This window comes from Capsicum annuum, chromosome 9 (assembly GCF_002878395.1).
Source record: "Capsicum annuum cultivar UCD-10X-F1 chromosome 9, UCD10Xv1.1, whole genome shotgun sequence".
NCBI lineage: Eukaryota > Viridiplantae > Streptophyta > Magnoliopsida > Solanales > Solanaceae > Capsicum > Capsicum annuum.
Window position 1 is genome coordinate 50,303,723 of NC_061119.1, and position 21,406 is coordinate 50,325,128.

The 21,406-nt window shown below is 35.4% G+C and overlaps 1 long non-coding RNA gene across 2 annotated transcripts in view; it reads right to left on the reverse strand.

The window, feature by feature from the left end:
- Positions 1 to 17,388, reverse strand: part of LOC107842108 — a 29,393-nt gene extending 12,005 nt beyond the window's left edge. The window contains exons 1-2 of one of the 2 annotated variants that reach the window (XR_001665615.2): positions 17,219 to 17,379; positions 17,024 to 17,098 (exon numbers count right to left, since the gene is read on the reverse strand). This is a non-coding gene — a long non-coding RNA (uncharacterized LOC107842108). Of the gene's footprint in view, positions 1 to 17,023; positions 17,099 to 17,218 lie in introns of both variants that reach the window. The other variant, XR_007044796.1, reaches the window with a different exon arrangement.
- Positions 17,389 to 21,406: the final 4,018 nt, after the last annotated feature.

The window sequence follows — 21,406 nt, forward strand, 5'->3', positions numbered from 1 at the left end:
CAATGATATTATATAAATAAATAAATAAATAAATAAAAAGTTAAACTACTAGTAGGGTTGACTTCCACATTTCTCTCCACTTTGAACTTATGAATTTCACCCCTAATTTTTTTTTAAAATTTTCTACTTTGCTCAATGGGAGATGGTATAAAAGTAAGGGAACCAAGCAATAGATATGAGATTTTGCAATTCTTAGCCACTAAGTTAAAAATGTAATTTTTCTATTGTGGCACAAGAAATTCAAGAATATAGACATATTTTTCCTTCTCTCTACACTCTCCTATAGGCTCGGATGACTCGATTAATATCTTAATATCCAAATATAATATGAAAAAATGATTAGAATGAGGTCCAATATATCCCAACTCATTAATTGTATTATTATTTACATTCTTACATAACTCTAGTGTATCAATAAAGTATGATCAAGTAATTGATCTTACAATTTTAAATCCTCAATTTGGCTTATAAGAATATTTTCAGTCTCACACAACTCATAGCTAAATTGGTGGGCATAATACACATCAACATTTGCATTTAAATTTTCTTTTAAGTTGTAAATACCCAAATCAAACCTTTCAACATGTTGAATGAACTCACATATTTCTTTTGTGAGGAGTGTCAATGAATATATCATGCCCTCATTGTGATCCCACAATATATCTATCAAACTCCTATAGTAATGCACTATATCAAATGGATAAGGATCAATAAAATAGGAGTCCTCATCACTTTACACTTTCTCTTGTAAAGCTATCATATCAAGAAGAGTAGAAAAATATAAAAAATAAGAAACTAATAAAATTAGACAAAATAAGTTTAGTAGTCAAATAAACACAATTGATCTAACTCTCAACAGTATTCTTTAGCAACGATGCCAAAATTTGATGAGGCTCAAATTACACCTCATAATGAAGTATAAAGTAGTCGTCGAACACATATAGAACCCAACTAGGTTGAGGTCGATCCCACGAGGAATATTATTAGAACCTAGGTAAATTCAATTTATTTAAACTATTAATTATATTGGATTACAAGTCATGGGTTGCCCATGTGACCAACCCAAACCTCAACCCGACCCGACTTATTTTTTATTTTTAAATTATTTGAAAAGCAGGGGAAGAGAAGAGATAAAATTGAGTACTTGAAATTTAGGGGAACAATTGTAATGCCCCAAAACCTAGTCCCGAGATGTCACACGGTGCTCAAGACTACGAGTAGACTTAAGCTAATCCTATCTGCCTTTTACTAAGTATGAATGTCATAATAAAGGAAACATAGACATAAGAGTCATACTATATGCAGAAAACTAACTGAATATAATATCTAAAAATAATGTCTAGCACCTCAATATTGAATAATCTGAATCAAAACTAGAATTCTAAAAAGCCTCTACTACTAATATCTAGAGAGTCACTGGGACAAACCCCCAGCTGACTTGAACTATCTGAAATACTGAATCATCTAACTAGCTAAGTTGAAAATAAGTTGAATAACTAAGTCCCTGAACTATAAGGACTCACCAACTATCAGATATAGATGGAGATGCTGAACTACTCACGGTGCAGATACTGAGCACCTGAACCTATATTATGAGACAATACAACACATAGACATATATGTGGATTAGTACTTTGAGGATGTGATGACTATATGGGGTGAAATGCATAAGTAAAATATTATCTCGTCGTTATAATTTGTAAAACAATGCATGCTAAATATAGAGGACTCACATAAGCGGAATATTTAAAATACTAAAATCTGTAATCATGAATAACAAATCATAATTTGTAAATCTAGTGAGTCATAACATTTAGTTCTGAAAGCTCTTTTAATATTCTATATGTAAATCATACCGTCTAAGTGTAAAAGGGACTCATTTTCTGTATCTAAAAATCTTAAAGCTAAAATCTGTAGCTAATATCTTTTTATAAAACATAATTTGAATAAAGATGTAAGCCTTTACACTTAGTTTTTTAAAAGCATTGCTGTTAAGATTCTTCTTTTCTGAAATCTATAGTCTATAGGCTTTAGGAAGGTACTTCTAACTGACATAAACTATATAAGCTATCATGGAGTCCAACGTCTTATTCCTCTATGGGGAAAACCATAGATGGGGAGAGGTGTCATACTCTTGTCAAGGATTATAACCTAAACTAAGTGACCACATCTATAACTGTCATCTATATAGAAATGGAAATAATTTGATAATCTGTACCTACGCTAGTTATGTAGTTCTATGTAAGATAGGGCACGCTAATCCCACACTTCCTGCTAAGTGCTAAATACTACTCCCTTTCAATCTGTATGCTCACTATGTTGGAAATCCACTTTAAAAACTAGCATAAGGGTTGATACGAAACCAATTATGCTTTTATCTGAGTCATTCTATAAATAAAGCTACTCTGAATTCTGTAATCTTAGATAAATCTATAAAGTGGATTCCAAATCTTATCTGAGGATCAAATGATCAAAACTTTATTGAAAATTTGTAAATAATCTGATCATAGGATGCTTAAAGCATCATCTTTCTTGAAATATTAATATATAAACTTAGGCTTAGTAATCCATGCATCAGGTTCATGTTAAAACATCATAATAATCATGTTTGATAATGAAGACAATGATAATTCATCTCAAATTTTTGGATTTACAGCAATAGGCATGAAAATATGAAAATAAACATACAGTTCATCTTCAAAATCTCTCAAAAACTCATAATCTTGCTAATAACAATAATGGTTATGAACTCTAATTCAAATCTCATGGATATTCATTCAAAATCATATGAATTTATAATTAAAACTTGATTTTTGGCATAAGGATGGAAGATGATCCTTGTTTATAAACCCCACATACATTGATAGATGATTAGATGATGAATCTTGAATTATTGATTCCTATTCGAGTTCTTGATTATCTTGTCTTGAAAATCTTTAAATCAGTGCTTTCTTGGAGAATCAATGGAGGAATTGTTTTCTTAGAGAATAAGCTTTGGAGCTCTAGGGTTTTTCTTTAAGAGAGAATGGATGATAATAAGCATAAAGTTCTTTGAATATGCTAAATTGGGCCTTGGGAATTGACCAAAGTGCCCCTTTTAAAACTTTAATCTGAAGTGGAAAGGGAACAACAATCCCGATTAAGCATGCTACCATAATAAGCCACTATCTCGGTGGCTCGCTAGAAATAGGACAATTGGGAACTGCAGGTTCTCCGCGACGTGGAGCTATCATGGTGTACCTTTGGATTGCCATTCTGGCCACCAATACGACACGGTACAATTGAATTGGCCTACTAGAAATTGAAAGTTGGGAAATTAGGCTTGTCCGTAACATGGGGCAATCGCGGAGGTGCAATGGATTTTGACAATTAGGAATTTACCTTTCACCGTGATGTGGTGGTTGCTTGAATGGCATACTATCAATACTAAAAATGCCATAACTTCTCAAACGAGTATCGAATTTGGGCAATATTGATATCGATGGAAAGCTTATTCAATTTTCTACTCAATGGAGGGTCTAAATCTGAAAAATTCTTTATGTAACAAAAGATATTCATTTTTAAAGCTAATCCTTGACATTCTAGGAGTGAAATTAAACTAGAAAAAGTATGGGGTATTGCAATATCTCCCCCTTTGGAGCATTCGTCCTCGAATGTTCCTAGTTAAGCTGAAAATATGGAAGATTATCAGGCTATAAGCTATTATCCACAACTAAAATAAATTGTATGAATAAATCTCAAACGTAATATGCTACTGAACTAATCTTCAAGTGCATGAGTTTCCATGAAAATAGCTATATGGTTAAATCTGAGACAGGAAAAGAACTGAAAGAAGAAAGACTGTTACCTTCCGCTGAATCTGAGTTTGTTAAGAACTTTGACCAAAGGGAACTTTTTTGTTCTTTAGTCTACAGATCTGGTGATCAAGAATATATACTAGGACTTCATCGTATGAGAGGCTATTCTGAATAACTGTACTTTCTAGAGGAACTATAATGGATAAATCATCCATGCACTTCTTCAACATGGACACATGGAAAACTGGATGAACTGAGGATTAATCTGTGGGTACCTCAAGCTCATACGCTACTTTTCCAACACAGATTAAAATTCAGAAGGGGCCTACATAATGGGGACTAAGCTTCCCTTTTTTGCCAAACCACTTTACCCCTTTCATGGGTGAAACTATCAAATACACAAGATCATCTACCGTAAACTCAAGATCTCTTCTCCTTATGTGTGCATAAGATTTCAAATAACTCTGGGCTATTTTCATCTCTCTCAAATCAACTAAATTTCTCTATAGCTTCAAATACCATATCTGGCCTAATCAAAGCGTCCTCAAACACTTTGAACTAACTAATTGGTGATCTATATCTCCACTTATAAAAAGCCTCAAGCAGAGTCATTTGAATACTAGAATGATAAATTTTATTATAAGAGAACTCAATCAATGGTAAGTGCTCAGCCCAACTTCCTTTGAAATCAATAACACATGCCCTCAATATGTCCTCTAGGGTCTAAAAAGTTCTCTCTACCTGACCATCTGTCTGCGGATGAAAAACTAAACTAAGATCAACTTGAATACTGTAATGCCCCGCGTTTTGGGCTACAATATAGACCATGATTCCGATGTGTTGATAAATCCTGAAGCCATATATCCTATGCCAATACAGCATGTTAATTATTTGTGTAGCATGTGAATACATTCAAGTTTGAATTTAGACCATAGAGGTCCTTCAACTCAAGGATGAGTTGAAACTATTTTGATCGATTAAGTTTTAGTAGACGTTGTATTTTGTGTCCACTTACATTGCCTATAACTCTCTGTATATGTTTAATTAAAGAGCCTACTATATGTCAAATGATAGTTCTTCGAGTTAGCTTTCCAACGATACTAGTTTTGCTAAAATCCAGCACTCGAGCAAGAAGTTATGGCCTTTCAAAGTGATATGCATCGACTAACCAATCGCCCATGGCCACTGGAAAGCATAGGCGATAGCTTAGGTGGTGCCTATGTAAACATAGGCGATATCCTAGGTGGCGCCTATGTAAACATAGGTGATAGCCTAGGCGGCACCTATGGAGAACATAAGCGATGGAATGGGCGGCGCCTATGTAAAGATTTCAAGTGACTTAAACACTCCGTTTTTTGGGGAAAATGATCCTTTTCCACCCTTACGTAGCCCTAAAACATGAAATTCAGTTCCAAGGACCCCAAAATACTCCTTCATTCATCAAAATTGCTCAAGGATTCTCCTTAGTGTTTCAAAATAAAAACCCAAGAAACCCAAGATTCAACCGGGGGTTTTAGGAACTAATTACATATTTAGAATCCTCTCAACATAGGCTTCAAGAAGTATCTAATATTCATAGAAATCGCGGTATGTGGGGTTATCTCAAAAATCTCATGGGCTTTAAAAATTCATGTTTTTAAAATGGGTGTTTTAAAATTACGAATATGCTATGTTTTAAACATTTTATAATATTGATTTGGTCTTTAGGCCTAATTCCAAGGTGATTAGATATGTTATATATGGATATGCATATGTTTCATAATGATGATAAATTGAGAGTATGATTTACACGAAACCCCTCTTTTGATATGATATTATTTTAAGTTTTCACGTGATATGAATCATTTGAAATCATCTTCAAATACATGTCATGCAATGTCTAAAAATGTCATAATTTGGATATGGTTTTTGACTTTTAAAGAGAGGGTTTTTTTGTTCCTATTGAAATATGTTGCATATGACAATTGAATGTATAGAATAATATGATACAGATTGATTCACATGTCGGGTATGACGATACCCTATAGAGTATGACATGTGATTGATTTGAACAAAGTTTGAATGCGTTGATTTTCATGAGAAAGATGAATGCCTAAAAAAGGTGTTTGAGTGAAAGGGCTCATCGCTGGAAACCATAGTTGTCGATGCGGGTCATATGATATTGTATCCTACATGGGAGGATAATAAAATAATTAGGACATCTCACATGGGGGGATTCCCTGCGGTGTACTCATATGGGGGGTATACCGGCTCCAAATTCTAGCAGATACTTGGATTGGAGGCCTGGCTACTGAGCACCAAAGGTGGATTCCACATAGTCGTGGAATTAGAATTGTAGCGTATTCCACCTAGCTCAATCGTATTACATTGGTATTGAAAACTATTACATTATGCCCATGTGTTTTTCAAATAATTTGATATGAAACTGCTTTATAATGTCTCTCACCTATATTGTGTAAAAATATTATATTTATGTTTTGTTTTGATATCTCTACGTATCTGTACTTTTGTATTGACCCCCTTCCTCCCAGGTTTATAGGCGCAGTCTAGGGTTCCAAAAAATCAGTAGATTCCTCGAACAGGTTTGCAGAGTCACTTGGAAAGCCTTCTATATTTTGGAAGGCCCGATTATTTGGCAGTGTCTTTTATAACTTATTAGTTTGGGGTCTACTGGGGGCCTTGTCCCAGTTTTCAGATAGGCATTTATTTCAGTCATGTAGTAGAGATTTTGTAGACGTTATAGAGGTGTTGATTTGAAATTTTGGGACATTATTCCCTATTATTGCTTTCATATGACTCTTGTCCATGTTTTTCGTAATGTTATTATCTACTGTATTTTTTTTAATCATATGAATTATGTGTGTGATTACCAGACAGATAGTGGTGTTTCAAACCTCATGGTTTGGAATACTCGTCACAGCCAAGGCCCGGTTCGGGTTATGACAAACTTGGTATTAGAGCACGGTTCATGGTCCTAGGGTGTCTGCAAAATCGCATTGGGTAGAGTCTTGTTTATGCGTTTGTAGAGCACTACACTTATAAGCACGAGACTACTAGGTGTTTAGTAAATGTTCCCCTCCTTTATGATTTAGCTCATGCTTCAGAGTCTGAACTGTCTCCTAATCGATGATCTCTATTATTTCAGAAACACAGTTATGCCTGCACGTCGTATTATCGATCAGAATGCTCAGGAATATGAGGTTTGTCCCACCCATGGGATGCAGACCCATAACAGAGCTCACACTCTAAAATTTGTTCCTACTCCGAGAGTCTAGACCACTCCTCCTTGGGATCCGCGGACTAATGTCAACCGTCCACCAACTGCTCAGGGAGATATTTCAAATGCAGAATTCAGATAGTCTATTTATATGCTAACACAGTTGGTATCTAACCAAGCTCAATGATCGGAAGATGTTAGGTCTGCATCTATTACATCTGAGGCTACTAGGTTCAGAAATTTCATGAAGATGAACCCACCTAAGTTCACTGGCACTAAGGTGGAGGAAGTTCCACAGGAGTTTGTAAATGAGATGGAAAAGATATTTAATGTAATGCATGTGGATGATGTTGAAGGGGTGGAACTAGCAACTTATTAGCTCAAGGATGTTGCGAATCAGTGGTATGCTGACAGGGAGGATGCAAAAGGTGAGAGTGCTGAGCCCACAGTTTGGTGCAAATTTTTGGAAGCTTTCCTTGATCGATTCTTTCCTCTGGAGTTGAGGGAGGCCAAAAAAGAAGAGTTTATGAATCTGAAGCAGGGCAGTATGAGTTTCTAGGAGTATACTTTGAAGTGTCAAAATCTATCCCACTATGCACCAGAGTTGACTAGTAATATGAGGGCCTGGATTAGGAAATTTGCATCTGGCCTTGCTTATAACCTGGTACTTGAGTGCCAGGGGGCTATGTTGAACAAGAAGTTAGACTTTGCTCGGCTGACCATTCATATACAGCAGATAGAAGAGAAGAAAAACAAAATTTTAGAAACAAGAGAGAGAGACAGGCAAGCAAAAAGAGCCAGAACTGTGGATCAGAATTACAACCAGCGATAGAGTGGCAACTGGGGAAATAGATGGCAAAAGAAGAATCATGGAGTAATGCACAGTCTGCTGCCAGTACCCCAGCGCCCGGACCACCAGCAGATAGATGATCTCAGATTTTCCAGACTCATCATGGATCGAGAGCCCTAGATACTCAGTCGTAGGGGAGTATGGCCCAACAGTGTCGTACGTATCCATGGTGTGAGATTTATGGGAGGAATCACCTAGGGAAGCATTTTTTTGAAGGGAAAAATTGTTATACTTGTGGTAAGGTGGGACATCTTCAGAGAGATTGCCCTTCTGCTGGAGAAAATACAAAGAGGACTAGGTCCCAAGCTGCCCCATGGTTCTTCCTCCAAAGGGTTCCCCTTCAGCTATCGGGAGCGGTCGCAATTGGTTATATTCTTTAACAAACCGCCAAGAGGTGGAAGCCTCACCAGATGTTGTCATCGGTACGTTACAAATTTTTTCTCGTGATATTTATATATTGCTTGATCCTAGGTCTACTCTATCTTATGTGAACCCCTGTGTGGCTGTTGGTTTTGGGTTCGAGCCCGAAGTCATTGAAGAACCCTTCACTGTTTCTACTCCGGTAGGTGATTCTATTATTTCTAGAAGGGTTTATAGAAAATGTGTTGTGTCTATTCTTAGTAGGGATATTGTGGCCGACCTTATAGAACTTGATATGGTAGATTTTGATGATATTCTTGAGATGGACTAGCTCTATTCATATTATGCCACCCTTGATTGCAGAACTCGAAAGGTCATTTTTTTTTGGAATGAGATACTAATTGTATGGGCAGGGAGTTCTATAGAACCTAGAGGTCACTTTATCTCTTATCTTAGAGCCCGAAAGCTTATCTCTAAAGGTTGTATGTACCATCTAATCCGAATAAAAGACTCAAGAGTTGAAAATCTTCCTTTTTAGTCAGTCCCTGTAGTAAATGAATTTCCAGAAGTCTTTCCTGAAGATCTCCCAGGGATACCACCTGATAGGGAAATATATTTTGGTATTAATGTGTTGCCAAACACCCGTCCTATTCCTATTCTGCCATATAAAATGGCTCCTGCGGAACTGAACGAGTTAAAAGAGCAGCTGGCAGACCTTCTAGATAAGATTTTTATTCGCCCTAGTGTGTCCTCTTGGAGTGCACCTATACTTTTCGTGTGAAAGAAAGATTGTTCCCATCGTATGTGCATAGACTATCGTTAGCTGAATAAGGTCAGATTAAATACAAGTTTCCTCTTCCTAGGATTGGTGATCTTTTTGACCAGCTTCAGGGTGCTAAGTGTTTTTCGAAAATAGATCTTCGTTCGGGTTATCATCAGTTGAAAGATAGGGAGTCAGACGTTCCCAAGACAGCCTTTCGAACCTGATATGGTCACTACGAATTTCTAGTCATGTCCTTCGGGTTGACTAACACCCCTGCAACCTTCATGGATGTTATGAATAAAGTATTCCATTAGTTTCTTGACTTGTTCATCATTGTATTTATTGATGATATCCTGATCTATTCTAAGAGTAAATAGGATCATGCCAATCACCTCTGAATTATTCTTGAGACCCTTAAGGATCATCAGTTGTATGCCAAATTTTCTAAGTGTGAATTTTGGTTATATGATATTTCCTTCTTGGGGCATATTGTGTCCAGTGATGGGATAAGAGTGGATCCCCAGAAAGTTAAAGCAGTGAGAAAATGACTAGACCCACGACTCCAACCGATGTTCGAAGCTTCTTGGGTTTAGTAGGGTATTACAGAAGGTTTGTAGAATGTTTTTCTTTCATAGATGCTCCTCTTACTAAACTGACTCAAAAAAAGATAAAGTTTGTGTGGTCTGACTTATGTGAAAACAGTTTTGAGAAGTTGAAGGACAAGCTGACTACTGCTCTTGTTTTGACCCTTCCTGAGGGTGTAGATGGTTTTGTGGTTTATTGTGATGTGTCCTGTGTGGGACTTGGTTGTGTTTTGATGCAGCATAGTAAGGTGATAGCTTATGCATCTAGGCATTTAAAGGTGCATGAGCGCAAATACCCCACTTATGACTTGGAGTTAGCAGCCGTGGTATTCACACTTAGAATCTGGAGGAACTATTTTTATGAAGTGCATGTTGATATTTATACTGACCATAAAAATTTATAGTATGTTTTCTCATAGAAAAAATTAAACCTTCGGCAGAGAAGTTGGATGGAACTTTTGAAAAACTATGATATGAGTCTGCATTACCATCTGGGCAAGGGAAATATTGTACCCGATGCCCTCAGCAGGTTGCCTATGGGCAGCCTTTCTCATGTAGAAGAAGGAAAGAAAGAGATAGTGAAAGATATTCACCGCTTTGCAAATCTGGGAGAGCGACTCTTAGATTTTGAAGATGGAGAGGTAATTGTTCATGCGTTAGCTAAGTCATCCCTTTGTGCAAAAGTTAAGGAGAAGCAGGTTGAAGATCCCATCTTGATCCAAATCAAGAAAGATGTGGGTCAACAAAAGGTTATGTCATTTGAAATTGGTGGTGATGGTTTTCTAAGATTTCAGGGTATGTTGTGCGTTTCGAATGTAGATGAAATGCGGGAAAGAATCCTTAATAAGGCACACTCTTTGAGGTATGTCGTTCACCCAGGCTCTACTAAGATGTACCATGATCTGAAAACCTTAAATTGGTGGAATAAAATGATACATGATGTAGCTGATTTTGTGTCCAAGTATTTGAACTGTCAACAAGTGAAGGTAGAACACATGAGGCTAGGTGGTACTTCCCAAGAGATAGCCCAACCTTTATGGAAGTGGGAGATGATTAACATGTACTTTATTATAGGACTTCCAAAATCCCGAAACCAGTATGATTCTATATGGGTGTTCGTAGATCGGTTGACAAAGGCATCCCACTTTTTGACTGTGAGGACTAATTATTCGGGAGAGGGTTATGCTAAGATGTATAATGAGGAGATAGTTCGGTTGCATGGGGCACCAGTGTCCATTATATTCGATAGAGATGCGCAGTTTTCATCTCAGTTCTGGAGATCTTTTCAGAAGGGTTTAGGTACACAAGTGAATTTAAGCACAGCTTTCCACCCTCAGATGGATGGGCAAGCTGAGCATACCAGTCAGAGCCTCGAGGATATATTGAGGGCATGCATCATTGATTTCAAAGGTATTTGGGTAGATCACCTACAACTGGTTGAATTTCCTTACAATAATAGTAACCACGCCAGCATCAAGATGGTTTCTTTTGAGTCTTTGTATGGGAGGATATATAGGTCTCCGATAGGATGGTATGAAGTTGGAGAGACCCAGTTATATGGGCCTGATCCTGTTCATCAGGTGATGGAGAAAGTGAAGATCATTAGAGAATGACTCAAGGCTGCTCAGAGTCATCAGAAGTCCTATGCTGATGTTCGGAGAAGAGAACTAGAGTTTAAAGTTGGTGATTGGGTATTTCTCAAGGTTTCTCCTATGAAAGGAGTTATACGGTTTGGAAAAAGGGGTAAATTGAGCCCTTGCTATATAGGGCCATATCAGATTCTGAGAAAGATTGGTGCAGTTGCTTATGAGCTAGAATCGGCTGTAAGTTTGGGTTCCGTTCATCCGGTATTCCATGTATCCATGTTAATGAAATGCATTGGAGATCAATTCTTGGTATTGTCAGTAGAGGGTGTCAAAGTGATAGATTTCTTGTCTTATGAAGAAGAGCCCATTGAAATTTTTGATCGCCAAGTTCGAAAGCTGAGGAGCAAAGAGATAGCCTCAGTAAAGGTACTGTGGAGGAATCATAAAGTTGAAGAAGCAACTTGGGAGTTAGAAGACGACATCAGAATTATATATCCCAATTTTTTTGATTCGATGGAGGATGATATAGAAGGTACTATTACTAACTTATCTTTCCTAGTCCTTTACTATGCTTGAAATCGTGTCTGTCTGTGTCCGGCATCATCATTCGGGGATGAATGGTCCTAAGGGGGGATAATGCAACGCCCCACGTTTTAGGCTATAATATAGACCATGATTCCGATGTGTTAATAAATCCTGAAGCCATATATCCTATTCCAATACAACATGTTAATTCTTTGTGTAGCATGTGAATCGATTCAAGCTTGAATTTAGACCATAGAGGTCCTTCAACTCAAGGATGAGCTGAAATTATTTCGATCGATTAATTTTTAGTGGACGTTGTAATTTGTTTCAGCTTCCATTGACTATAACTCTCTATATATGTTTAATTAAAGAGCCTAGTGTGTGTCAAATGATAGGTCTTCGAGTTAGCTTTCCAACGATACCAATTTTGCTAAAATCCGGCACCCAAGCAAGAAGTTTTGGGCTTTTAAAGTGATATGTGTCACCTAACCAATCGCCCATGGCCACTGGAAAGCATAGGCGATAGCCTAGGCAGCGCCTATGTAAACATAGGCGATAGCCTAGGCGGCGCCTATGTTAAACGTAGGCAATGGAATGGGTGGCGCCTATGTAAAGATTTCAAGTGACTTAAACACTCCGTTTTTGGGGTAAAATGGTCCTTTTGCGGCTACTTGGATTGGAGGCTTGGCCGCCGAGCACCAGAGGTGGATTTCACATAGCCGTGGAATTACAATTGTAGGGTATTCCACCTAGCTCAATCGCATTACATTGGTATTGAAAACTATTACATTATGCCAATGTGTTTTTCAAATAATTTGATATGAAATTGCTTTTTAATGGATCTCACCTATATTGTGTAAAAATATTATATTTATATTTTTTTTTGATATCTCTGCATACCAGTACTTTTGTATTGATCCCCTTTCTCCCAGGTTCGGAGGCACAGTCTAGGGTTCCAGAAAATCAGTAGATTCCTCGGACAGATTTGCAGAGTCACTTGGTGAGCCTTCTATATTTTGGAAGGCCCGATTATCTAGCAGTGTCTTTTATAACTTATTAGTTTGGGGTCTACTGGGGGCCTTGTCCCAGTTTTCTGATAGGCATTTGTTTTAGTCATGTAGTAGAGATTTCGCAGACGTTATAGAGGTGTTGATTTGAAATTTTGGGACATTATTCCCTATTATTGCTTTCAGATGACTCTTGGACATGTTTTCCGTAATGTTATTATCTACCGCATTTCTTTTATCATATGAATTGTGTACGTGATTACTAGACAGATAGGGATGTTTTGTGCCTCATGGTTCAGAATACTCATCACGGCCAGGGCCCGGTTCGGGTCGTGACAGATACCATGTTCCTTCTGAAAGGCTCTCTAAAACTGAAAGGTAAACTGAGTACCCCTATCTGAGATGATTGACAAAGGAACTCTATGCAATCTAACTAACTCTCTGATACACATCTTGGCATAATATTTAGTTGTGTAGGACATATGAACTGGTAAGAAATGCACTGACTTAGTCAATTTGTCTACAATGACCCAAATTGAATCATGCTGACTACACGAATGGGGTAAACTAGTCACAAAATCCATATTCAACACTTCCCACTTCCAAATGGGAATACCAAATTCTTGCAACGTACCACCCAGGCTTTGGTGCTCTACCTTAACCTGTTTAAAAGTTGCACACTTTACCAAAAAATTTACTATATCTTTCTTCATACTACTCCACCAATTATTTTCCCACAAGTCACGGTACATCTTGGTAGCACCTGGATGAATGGAATAATGTGCATCATATGCTTCCGTTACCATTCGATGCCTCTAATCGTCAACGTATGGCACACACAATATACTCTGGTACCTCAACACACCATTTCCCCCTTTGGATAAAGCTTCTACCTTTTGGTCTTTAACTGATTCCTTCAGTTTGACCAAACTAGGATCCTTATCATGCTTCTCTTTCATTTTTGAAACTAGAGAAGATTTGGAACTACTCTGAACCCAAATAATCCCTTCAGCTGAATCAACCAATCTCACACCCAATCTAGCTAACCGATGAACTTCTCAAACTAACTCTTTCTAATCATCTGGCACATAAGAAACACTACCCATAGACAATACTAAGGATATCTACCACTACATTGTCCTTGCTCAGATGATACAACACACTCATATCATAATCCTTTAACAATTCTAACCACCTTATCTGTCGAAGATTTAACTCCCTTTGAGTAAACACATACGGCAAACTTTTGTGATCTGTAAACACATCAAGATGCACACCATAAATATTGTGCCTCCAAATTTTAAAAGAAAAAATAACAAGAACTAACTCAAGATCATGAAAGAAAGAGATGATTTCCTAAGAATGTCCCGTGGCCTCTTGCTCATAAATGTGGTGCGCTTCACACCCATGATCAAGACGCTAGGTAACTTGGCTTGTCTGACTCTGTAGGACTCTTAAAAACCTTAGGCTCTGATACCATGTTTTAAACTTCCTAAAACCTAGTCCTGCGATGTCACACGGTGCTCAATACTATAAGTACCCTTAAGCTAACCCTTTCTACCTTCTAATAAGTCTGAATCTCATAATATAGGAAACATAGGCATAATAGTCATACTATATGTGAAAACTTGACTGAATATAATATCTAAAAATAATGTATAAAACCTCAATACTAAATAATTTGAATCAAAACTAGCAGTCTGACAAGCCTCTACTACTAATATTTAGAGAATCACTAGGACGAACCCCCAGCTAACTCAAACTATCTGAACTACTAATTCATCAAACTAGCTAAGCTAAAAATAAGCTGAATAACTAAGTCCCCGAACTATGAGGACTCACTAACTATCGGATGTAAATAGAGATGCTTGAAGTACTCACACTGCTGATACTGAGCACCTGAACCTACATTATGAGATAATGCATCACATAGAAATATATATGGATCAATACTTTAAGGATGTACTGAGTATATGAGAGTGAAACACATAAGTAACACTTTATCTCATCATTATAATTTTTAAAATAATACATGCTAAATGTAGAGGACTCACAATAGCTGGAATATCTAAAATACTGAAATTTGTAATCATGAATAACAAATCATACTTTGTAAATCTAGCTAGTCATAACATTTAATTTTGAAAGCAGTACTAATCTTTTATCTGTAAATCATATTATCTAATTGTAAAAGGGACTCACTTCTATATCTGAAAATCTGAAAGATGAAATCTGTAGCTAATATCTTTATGTAAATTATAATATGAATAGAGATGTGATTCTTTGCACTTGGTTTTCTAAATGATTTCCTGTAAAGATTATTCTTTGCTGAAATTTATAGTCTGTAGGTTTGAGGGAGGTTCTTCTAACAAACATAAACTATGTCAGCTATCTTAAAGTCTAACGTCTTATTTCTCAATGGGTAAAACCTCATTATAGGGCGAGGTGTCATATTCATGCCAAGAAGTATAACCTAAGAAAACTGATCTCATCTGTAACTGTCAAACATATAAAAATGGGAATAAACTGATAATCTGTACCTATATTGGCTACATTGTTATGTAGAAGATAGAGCATGCTAATCCCACACTTCCTGTGCTAAATACTACTCCCTTTTAACCTATATGCTCACACTGTTGGAAATCCACTTTAAAAACTAGTATAAGGATTGTTACGAAACCAATTATGCTTTTATCTAAGCCATTCTATAAATAAAGCTAATTTGAATTCTAAAATCTGAGATAAATCTGAAAAGTGGATTACGAATCTTATTTAAGGATCGAAAGATCAAAACTTTATTGAAAATTTGTAAATAATTTGATGATAGGATGCTTAAAGCATCATCTTTTTTGAAATATCAACATATAAATTTGGGCTTGATAACCCATGCATCAGATTAATGTCAAAACATTATAATAATCATGTTTGATAATGAAGACAATGATAATTCATCTCAAAATCTAGGTTTTACTGAAATAGGCATGAAAGTAGAAAAATAAAAATGCAATTCATCTTCAAAAACTCATAATCTTAGAAATAGCAATAATGGATATGAACCCTAATTCAAATCTTATAGATATTCATTCAAAATCATATGAATTTGTAATTGAAACTTGGTTTTAGGCACAAGGATGGAAGACGATTCTTGTTCATAAACCCCACATAACTTGGTAGATGATTAGATGAAGAATCTTGACTTATTGATTCATCTTTGAGTTCTTGAAGATGAGTTCTTGATTATCTTTTCTTGGGAATCCTTAATTTGGAGCTTTCTTGGAAATACAATGGAGGAATTTGATTTCTTGGAGAAGAAGCTTTGGAGCTCTAGGGTTTTTCTTTAAGACAGAATGGATGAAAATAAGCATAAAGTGCTTTGAAAATGGTAAATTCTTTGTTTATGACGAATTGGGGCCTTAGGAATTGGCCAAAGTGCCTCTTTTTAAACTTTAATCGAAACTAAAAAAGGGTATAAAAATCCTGATTTAATATGCCCCCGTTACACGCCACTATCGTGGTGGCTCACTAGAAATAGGACAATTGGGAACCGAAAGTTCTCTGCAATACAGAGCTATCGTGGTGCACCTTTGAATTCCATTCAGGCCATCAACGCGACACGGTACAATCGCGTTAGAATACTAGAAATTGATTGTTGGGAAACTAGGCTTCTCCACGATGTGGGGAAATCGTGGAAGTCCACTGGATGTTGACAATTGGTGATTTAATTTTCACCACGACGTGATGGTTACTTGAATGGCACACTATAAACACAAAAAATGCCATAACTTCTCAACCGAGTATCGGATTTGGACGAAATTTATATTGGTGGAATGCTTATTCAATTTTCTACATAATAGAGGGTCTAAATCTAGAAAATTCTATATGTAAAAAAATATATTCATTTTTAAAGATAATCTTTGACATTCTAGGAGCGAAATGAAGCTAGAAAAAGTATGGGGTATTACAACAGTTATAAAAAAAATTGTTCCACTTCCCTAATATATCTCAAGTTCATTCTTCTTCTTAGAGAAAGAAAAAGAGTGACAAATATTAGTGAAGACATAGAAAAATAGTGAAATTTTCAAAACATTAACAAAATCCAAAAGAAGGCATTTAATTTGTGAAACAATTTTTTTTAAGAGAAATGAAGTGGACTTGGAGCAATTCATTTAACAGCAAAATCAACACCTTCTGCTGTAACAAAAAAAGGTACACACTGATTTCTAATTTTTCTCCAAATTTAATAACAATGACATCAGAGCCTGGTTTACTATCCTATTTTTCCATCAAATATCTCATTTTAATTGTAAAATTACAAAATTTAAATTAGCACACACCTTTCAGAAAATTATCTCCGATCATACGCGTCGCTAATTCTGTCAAATGCGCCGCTAATCCGGTATGACGTGTCACTAATCTCATCAGACACATAGATAATCTAGTTAGACACACCACTATTGTATTTAAGACTCAACTTATTAAAAAAATTATTCATATTTAAATGGAGAGAGTAAGAATGATATTATGCTTACCTCCGTTGCTCCATCTTGATTGAGCAATTTTTTTAGGAGAAGATTTTTTAAGAATACTCATTTTTTTTCTTTGTTTCTCTTAGGAGAAAAGTATTCTTTCTTAAGAATGGTGAAGAAAGACGTACTGCTTTGTGCTTTGTGTCAAAATAATATTTTCTTTTTCTTTTGTATTGTTGTATGGTACTAATGTTTAAGTAGTACAAGTAAGTACTAATTGTAGTACATACAAAAAAAGGTGTAAAAGTTTTACACTATTCTCTTTCATCATCTAAATAATAATAAAATGATTGGTTGATAAAAAAATGTATGAGAATCGTATAGTGTAAATAAAATAAATTATGACTTTCCATTTTATTTATTAAATAAGTGTATAAATTTGACTTGATATAATTCTTGTCTAAATTAGTTCTTAAATTTTTCATAAATAGATTTTGTCTTCTACAATTAATTGTGACATAAGTTGTCGCATAAAATGGTATAACCATTCTTATTACTTCTTGGTTCTTATTTTAGACATGGCTGAATGATGATAAACTCGAATCACTCCAAGTTGGAGTTTAGGATGTCGAGCAAAGAAACATAGTGGAAGAGCACAACGTCGAATGACATGTTTTCGAGGTTGTGAGATCATACAAAATGGCGTCCCTAGAGTGACATAAAATCTGTTGCAAAATGAAAGGTCTATGCAAAGGAAAGAGAGAAGAAACTATAAGAGTTCAAGTCTTTTAAGATGTCCCTTAGTAATACAGTTGCGAGTTTTATACATTTGTTTGGATTAAAATGTATAGAACTAGAAAACTATGTAGAAATCTCAGATTGGGAAGTTTTAGCTATTTTAGCAAATTCTCTTTGTGATCCTTGGGGTGAGAGATTAATTAATGTTTTCTACGAGATTTGGCCCAACGGGACTTTTGGGGTTTGTATAAGTTGTCTCGAATATTTATGGGATGATTTTCATCTTCAAAGTGTCTTATAACTCAAAGTTATTTAATTAAACTTTATATATATATATATAAGTTGTTTATCTCTCCTTCTATATGAATTTTATTCATTTATTTGAGTTTTTAAGGACTTAATTGAAAGCTATCATCCTAATACACATTAAGAAATTACTTTCTAATTTTGGTCAAGTATTTAGTTCGTAGATGGTGATTGGATTCCTAAGTGTCCTTTAGATTTTACACTAAACATGAAACCTTTATGTGAAATCATTTGATTAAATGTGTAATTTACAGGCATAATTAGTAAAATAATTGTGTGAATGTCTCTTCATAACAGACATGGCATCAAAAAGCATAATTATTGACTTGAACAAAGGAGAGAAACTAAATGGAGACAACTACAACATTTAGAGTCGTAAAATATGGTATGTACTAGAAGAGCAAAATTCACTTAAAGGTATTAACCATGTCATATGTATACCAGAAGAGGGTAATACTGCACAATATAGAAGAGACCTTGAAGCTTATAAAGCTTGGAAAAAGGCTAATTTTATTACATGTGGAATCATTATAAGTTCTGTAGTTGATGAACTTATACATGAGTGTGAGGAATTTTCTAATACCAATGCCATCTGGGAACACCTATGAGGAACAACAGGGGGTACTTCAATCATCCACCTCAAACAACTGACTATCAAGTTTTACACTTACAAGAAGCATCATGATCAGAATATAAAACAACACCTTAGGGTGATGTCGAATATGATAGATCAATTCAAAAGTGCTTGTCACTTTCTATCGGATGAATAACAGGTTCAGGCAGTGATTCGATCTCTTCCCAATAGTAGGAAAACTTGAAGGTTAACTTAACCCACAATGATAACATCAAAACCTTTTCTGATGTTGTCCGTCATGTTGAACTTGAAGATGAGTTTCTTGGTGTTGCTAAAGTTTCTTCTAATACCTTTATGGAAGAATCAAGTAGTACGAAATCTTCAGGATTCAAGCATAAGAAGAAGTGGAAAAAGAAAGGAAAGGGTAAAGAGACTGAAGAAGGGCCCCACAAGAAAAATAATAAGCCAAATTCAAAGAAGGGAAAAGGTTTTTCAAGAAGAAAGACAAGAGCAAGATGAAGTGCTACAATTGCCAAGTTCAGGGGCATTTTGCTTGTGAATGTCTTCAGTAGAAAAAGGTAGCATTTCTAAACGCATATCCAAGAGTTACAAATATTTCTAGCACTATTTTATTAACTGACTCTTATCCTATGTGGATGGTAGACTCATGAGCCACCGACCATGTAAGACGAGATTAAGATATATTTGTGGAGTTTCATCGAGTTTCACCTGGATCAAGGTGAATTTATGTAGGAAATAATTCATGACTTAAAATCAAAGGGATTGGCTCTTGCAAAGTAAATTTTCCTGGAGTCCGGACAATAATGTTACATGACGTCCTATATGCTCCAAAAATTTGACAAAACTTAGTATCAATGTATGTTCTATTAGATGTTGATTTTCATTTATTTTTTAGTTGCAATTGTGTAAGAATTACTCTACGTAATATTTTTTAATGGTTTTAGACATCATTATGATCATCTTATTGTTTTAGATAGTAATCCTTCAACTTATGACTATTATGTTGACCATAGTGTAATGTCTTGTTATTCTAGTAATAATGATATTGATATACTTACATAGCATGCTATATTGGGTCACATAGGTTAAGATCAAATGAATAGATTAGCAAAGGAAGGACATCTAGGTTCTTTCTCCAAAATTGAAATGCCAACTTGTGAAAAATGTCTTGCCAACAAGATAACATGTAAACCATTTGAGAAGGCTAAACGAGCCGAATTCCCATTAAAATTAATCCATTATGATATATGTTTTCGATGAATATAAGGGTAAGGATTGCTACTTCATATTTCATTACATTTATTGATGATTTCACGCACTTTGGTTATGTCTATTGGATATCTCATAAATTTGATGCACTTGAATGATTTAAAAGATATATGAATGAAGTTGAGAATCAATTAGACAAAAGTATACAGGCATTAAGGACCAGTAGAGGTTGTGAATATTTTTCAATACAATTTGAAGATCTATATATTGAATAAGACATTATCAGACAATTAACTACTTCTTATACACCTCAACAAAATGGTGTAGCCAAAAAAAGGAATAGAACATTGTTGGATATGACAAGGTCCATGATGGTGTAGGAAAATTTACCAATCTCTGTCTGGGGAGATGCATTATTAATTGAGGCCTTCATATTAAATAAAGTGCCTTATAAATTAGTATCCTTTACTCCTTATGAACTATGGACTATTAATAAACCAAACTTTAATGATCTACAACCTTGGGTTTGTGATGCATAATATTGAATATTGTTTTAGTAAGTTTTGAAAACTATGTCCAAAAAGAAAGAAATGTATCTTTATAAGATACTCAAAAAACTTGAAAGGGTATGTGTTCATTTGTGAATTATAAGATGGAAGTACAACTTAAATTAAATCATGAGATGTCACATTTCTGGAAAATAATTCTTCAAAAAGGGATGAAATAAAGAAAAATGAGACTCTTTATAAAATACTAAATTCAGATGATGAAATAATATCACCATATATGCTTGAAAATTTAATAGATAAAGAAATGATTCTTGGTCTAAGTGGCAGTTGTGAATCCCTAAATCCCATTGAAGAATCTGAACTTCAATTACATAAGAGTACCAGAAAAGGTGTACCTAAACGATCCTATGAGATATAGGATTATGTTTTCTTGATATCTCCCATAGAATTGATGAACCTAATTCTATGAGTGAGGCTTTATCGAATCCTGAAAAATAATAAATCGATAAAAATGATGAAATAAGAATTAGAGTCCATGAAAACCAATAAAGTTTGGGATCTAGTTGAACTTCCTTCTAGGAATAAAGCTAATGGGATCAAATGGATTCTCAAAGTTAAATGCAAATCAGATGGGATAATAGAATGGCATAATGCACGATTGGTGGTAAAAGGTTTTACTCTAGAAGCTGGAATAGATTATGAGGAAACTTTTTAACCAGTTGTGAAATTTACCTCAATTCACTTGCTTTTGGCTATAGTAGCACGTTTAGATTTATAATTACACCAAACGGATGTGAAGACCATTTTTCTCAATGGAGAACTAAACGAGCAAATATACATGGAACAATCGGTAGGTTTTATTGTTAAAGGCCAAGAAAAGAAGGTTTGTCAATT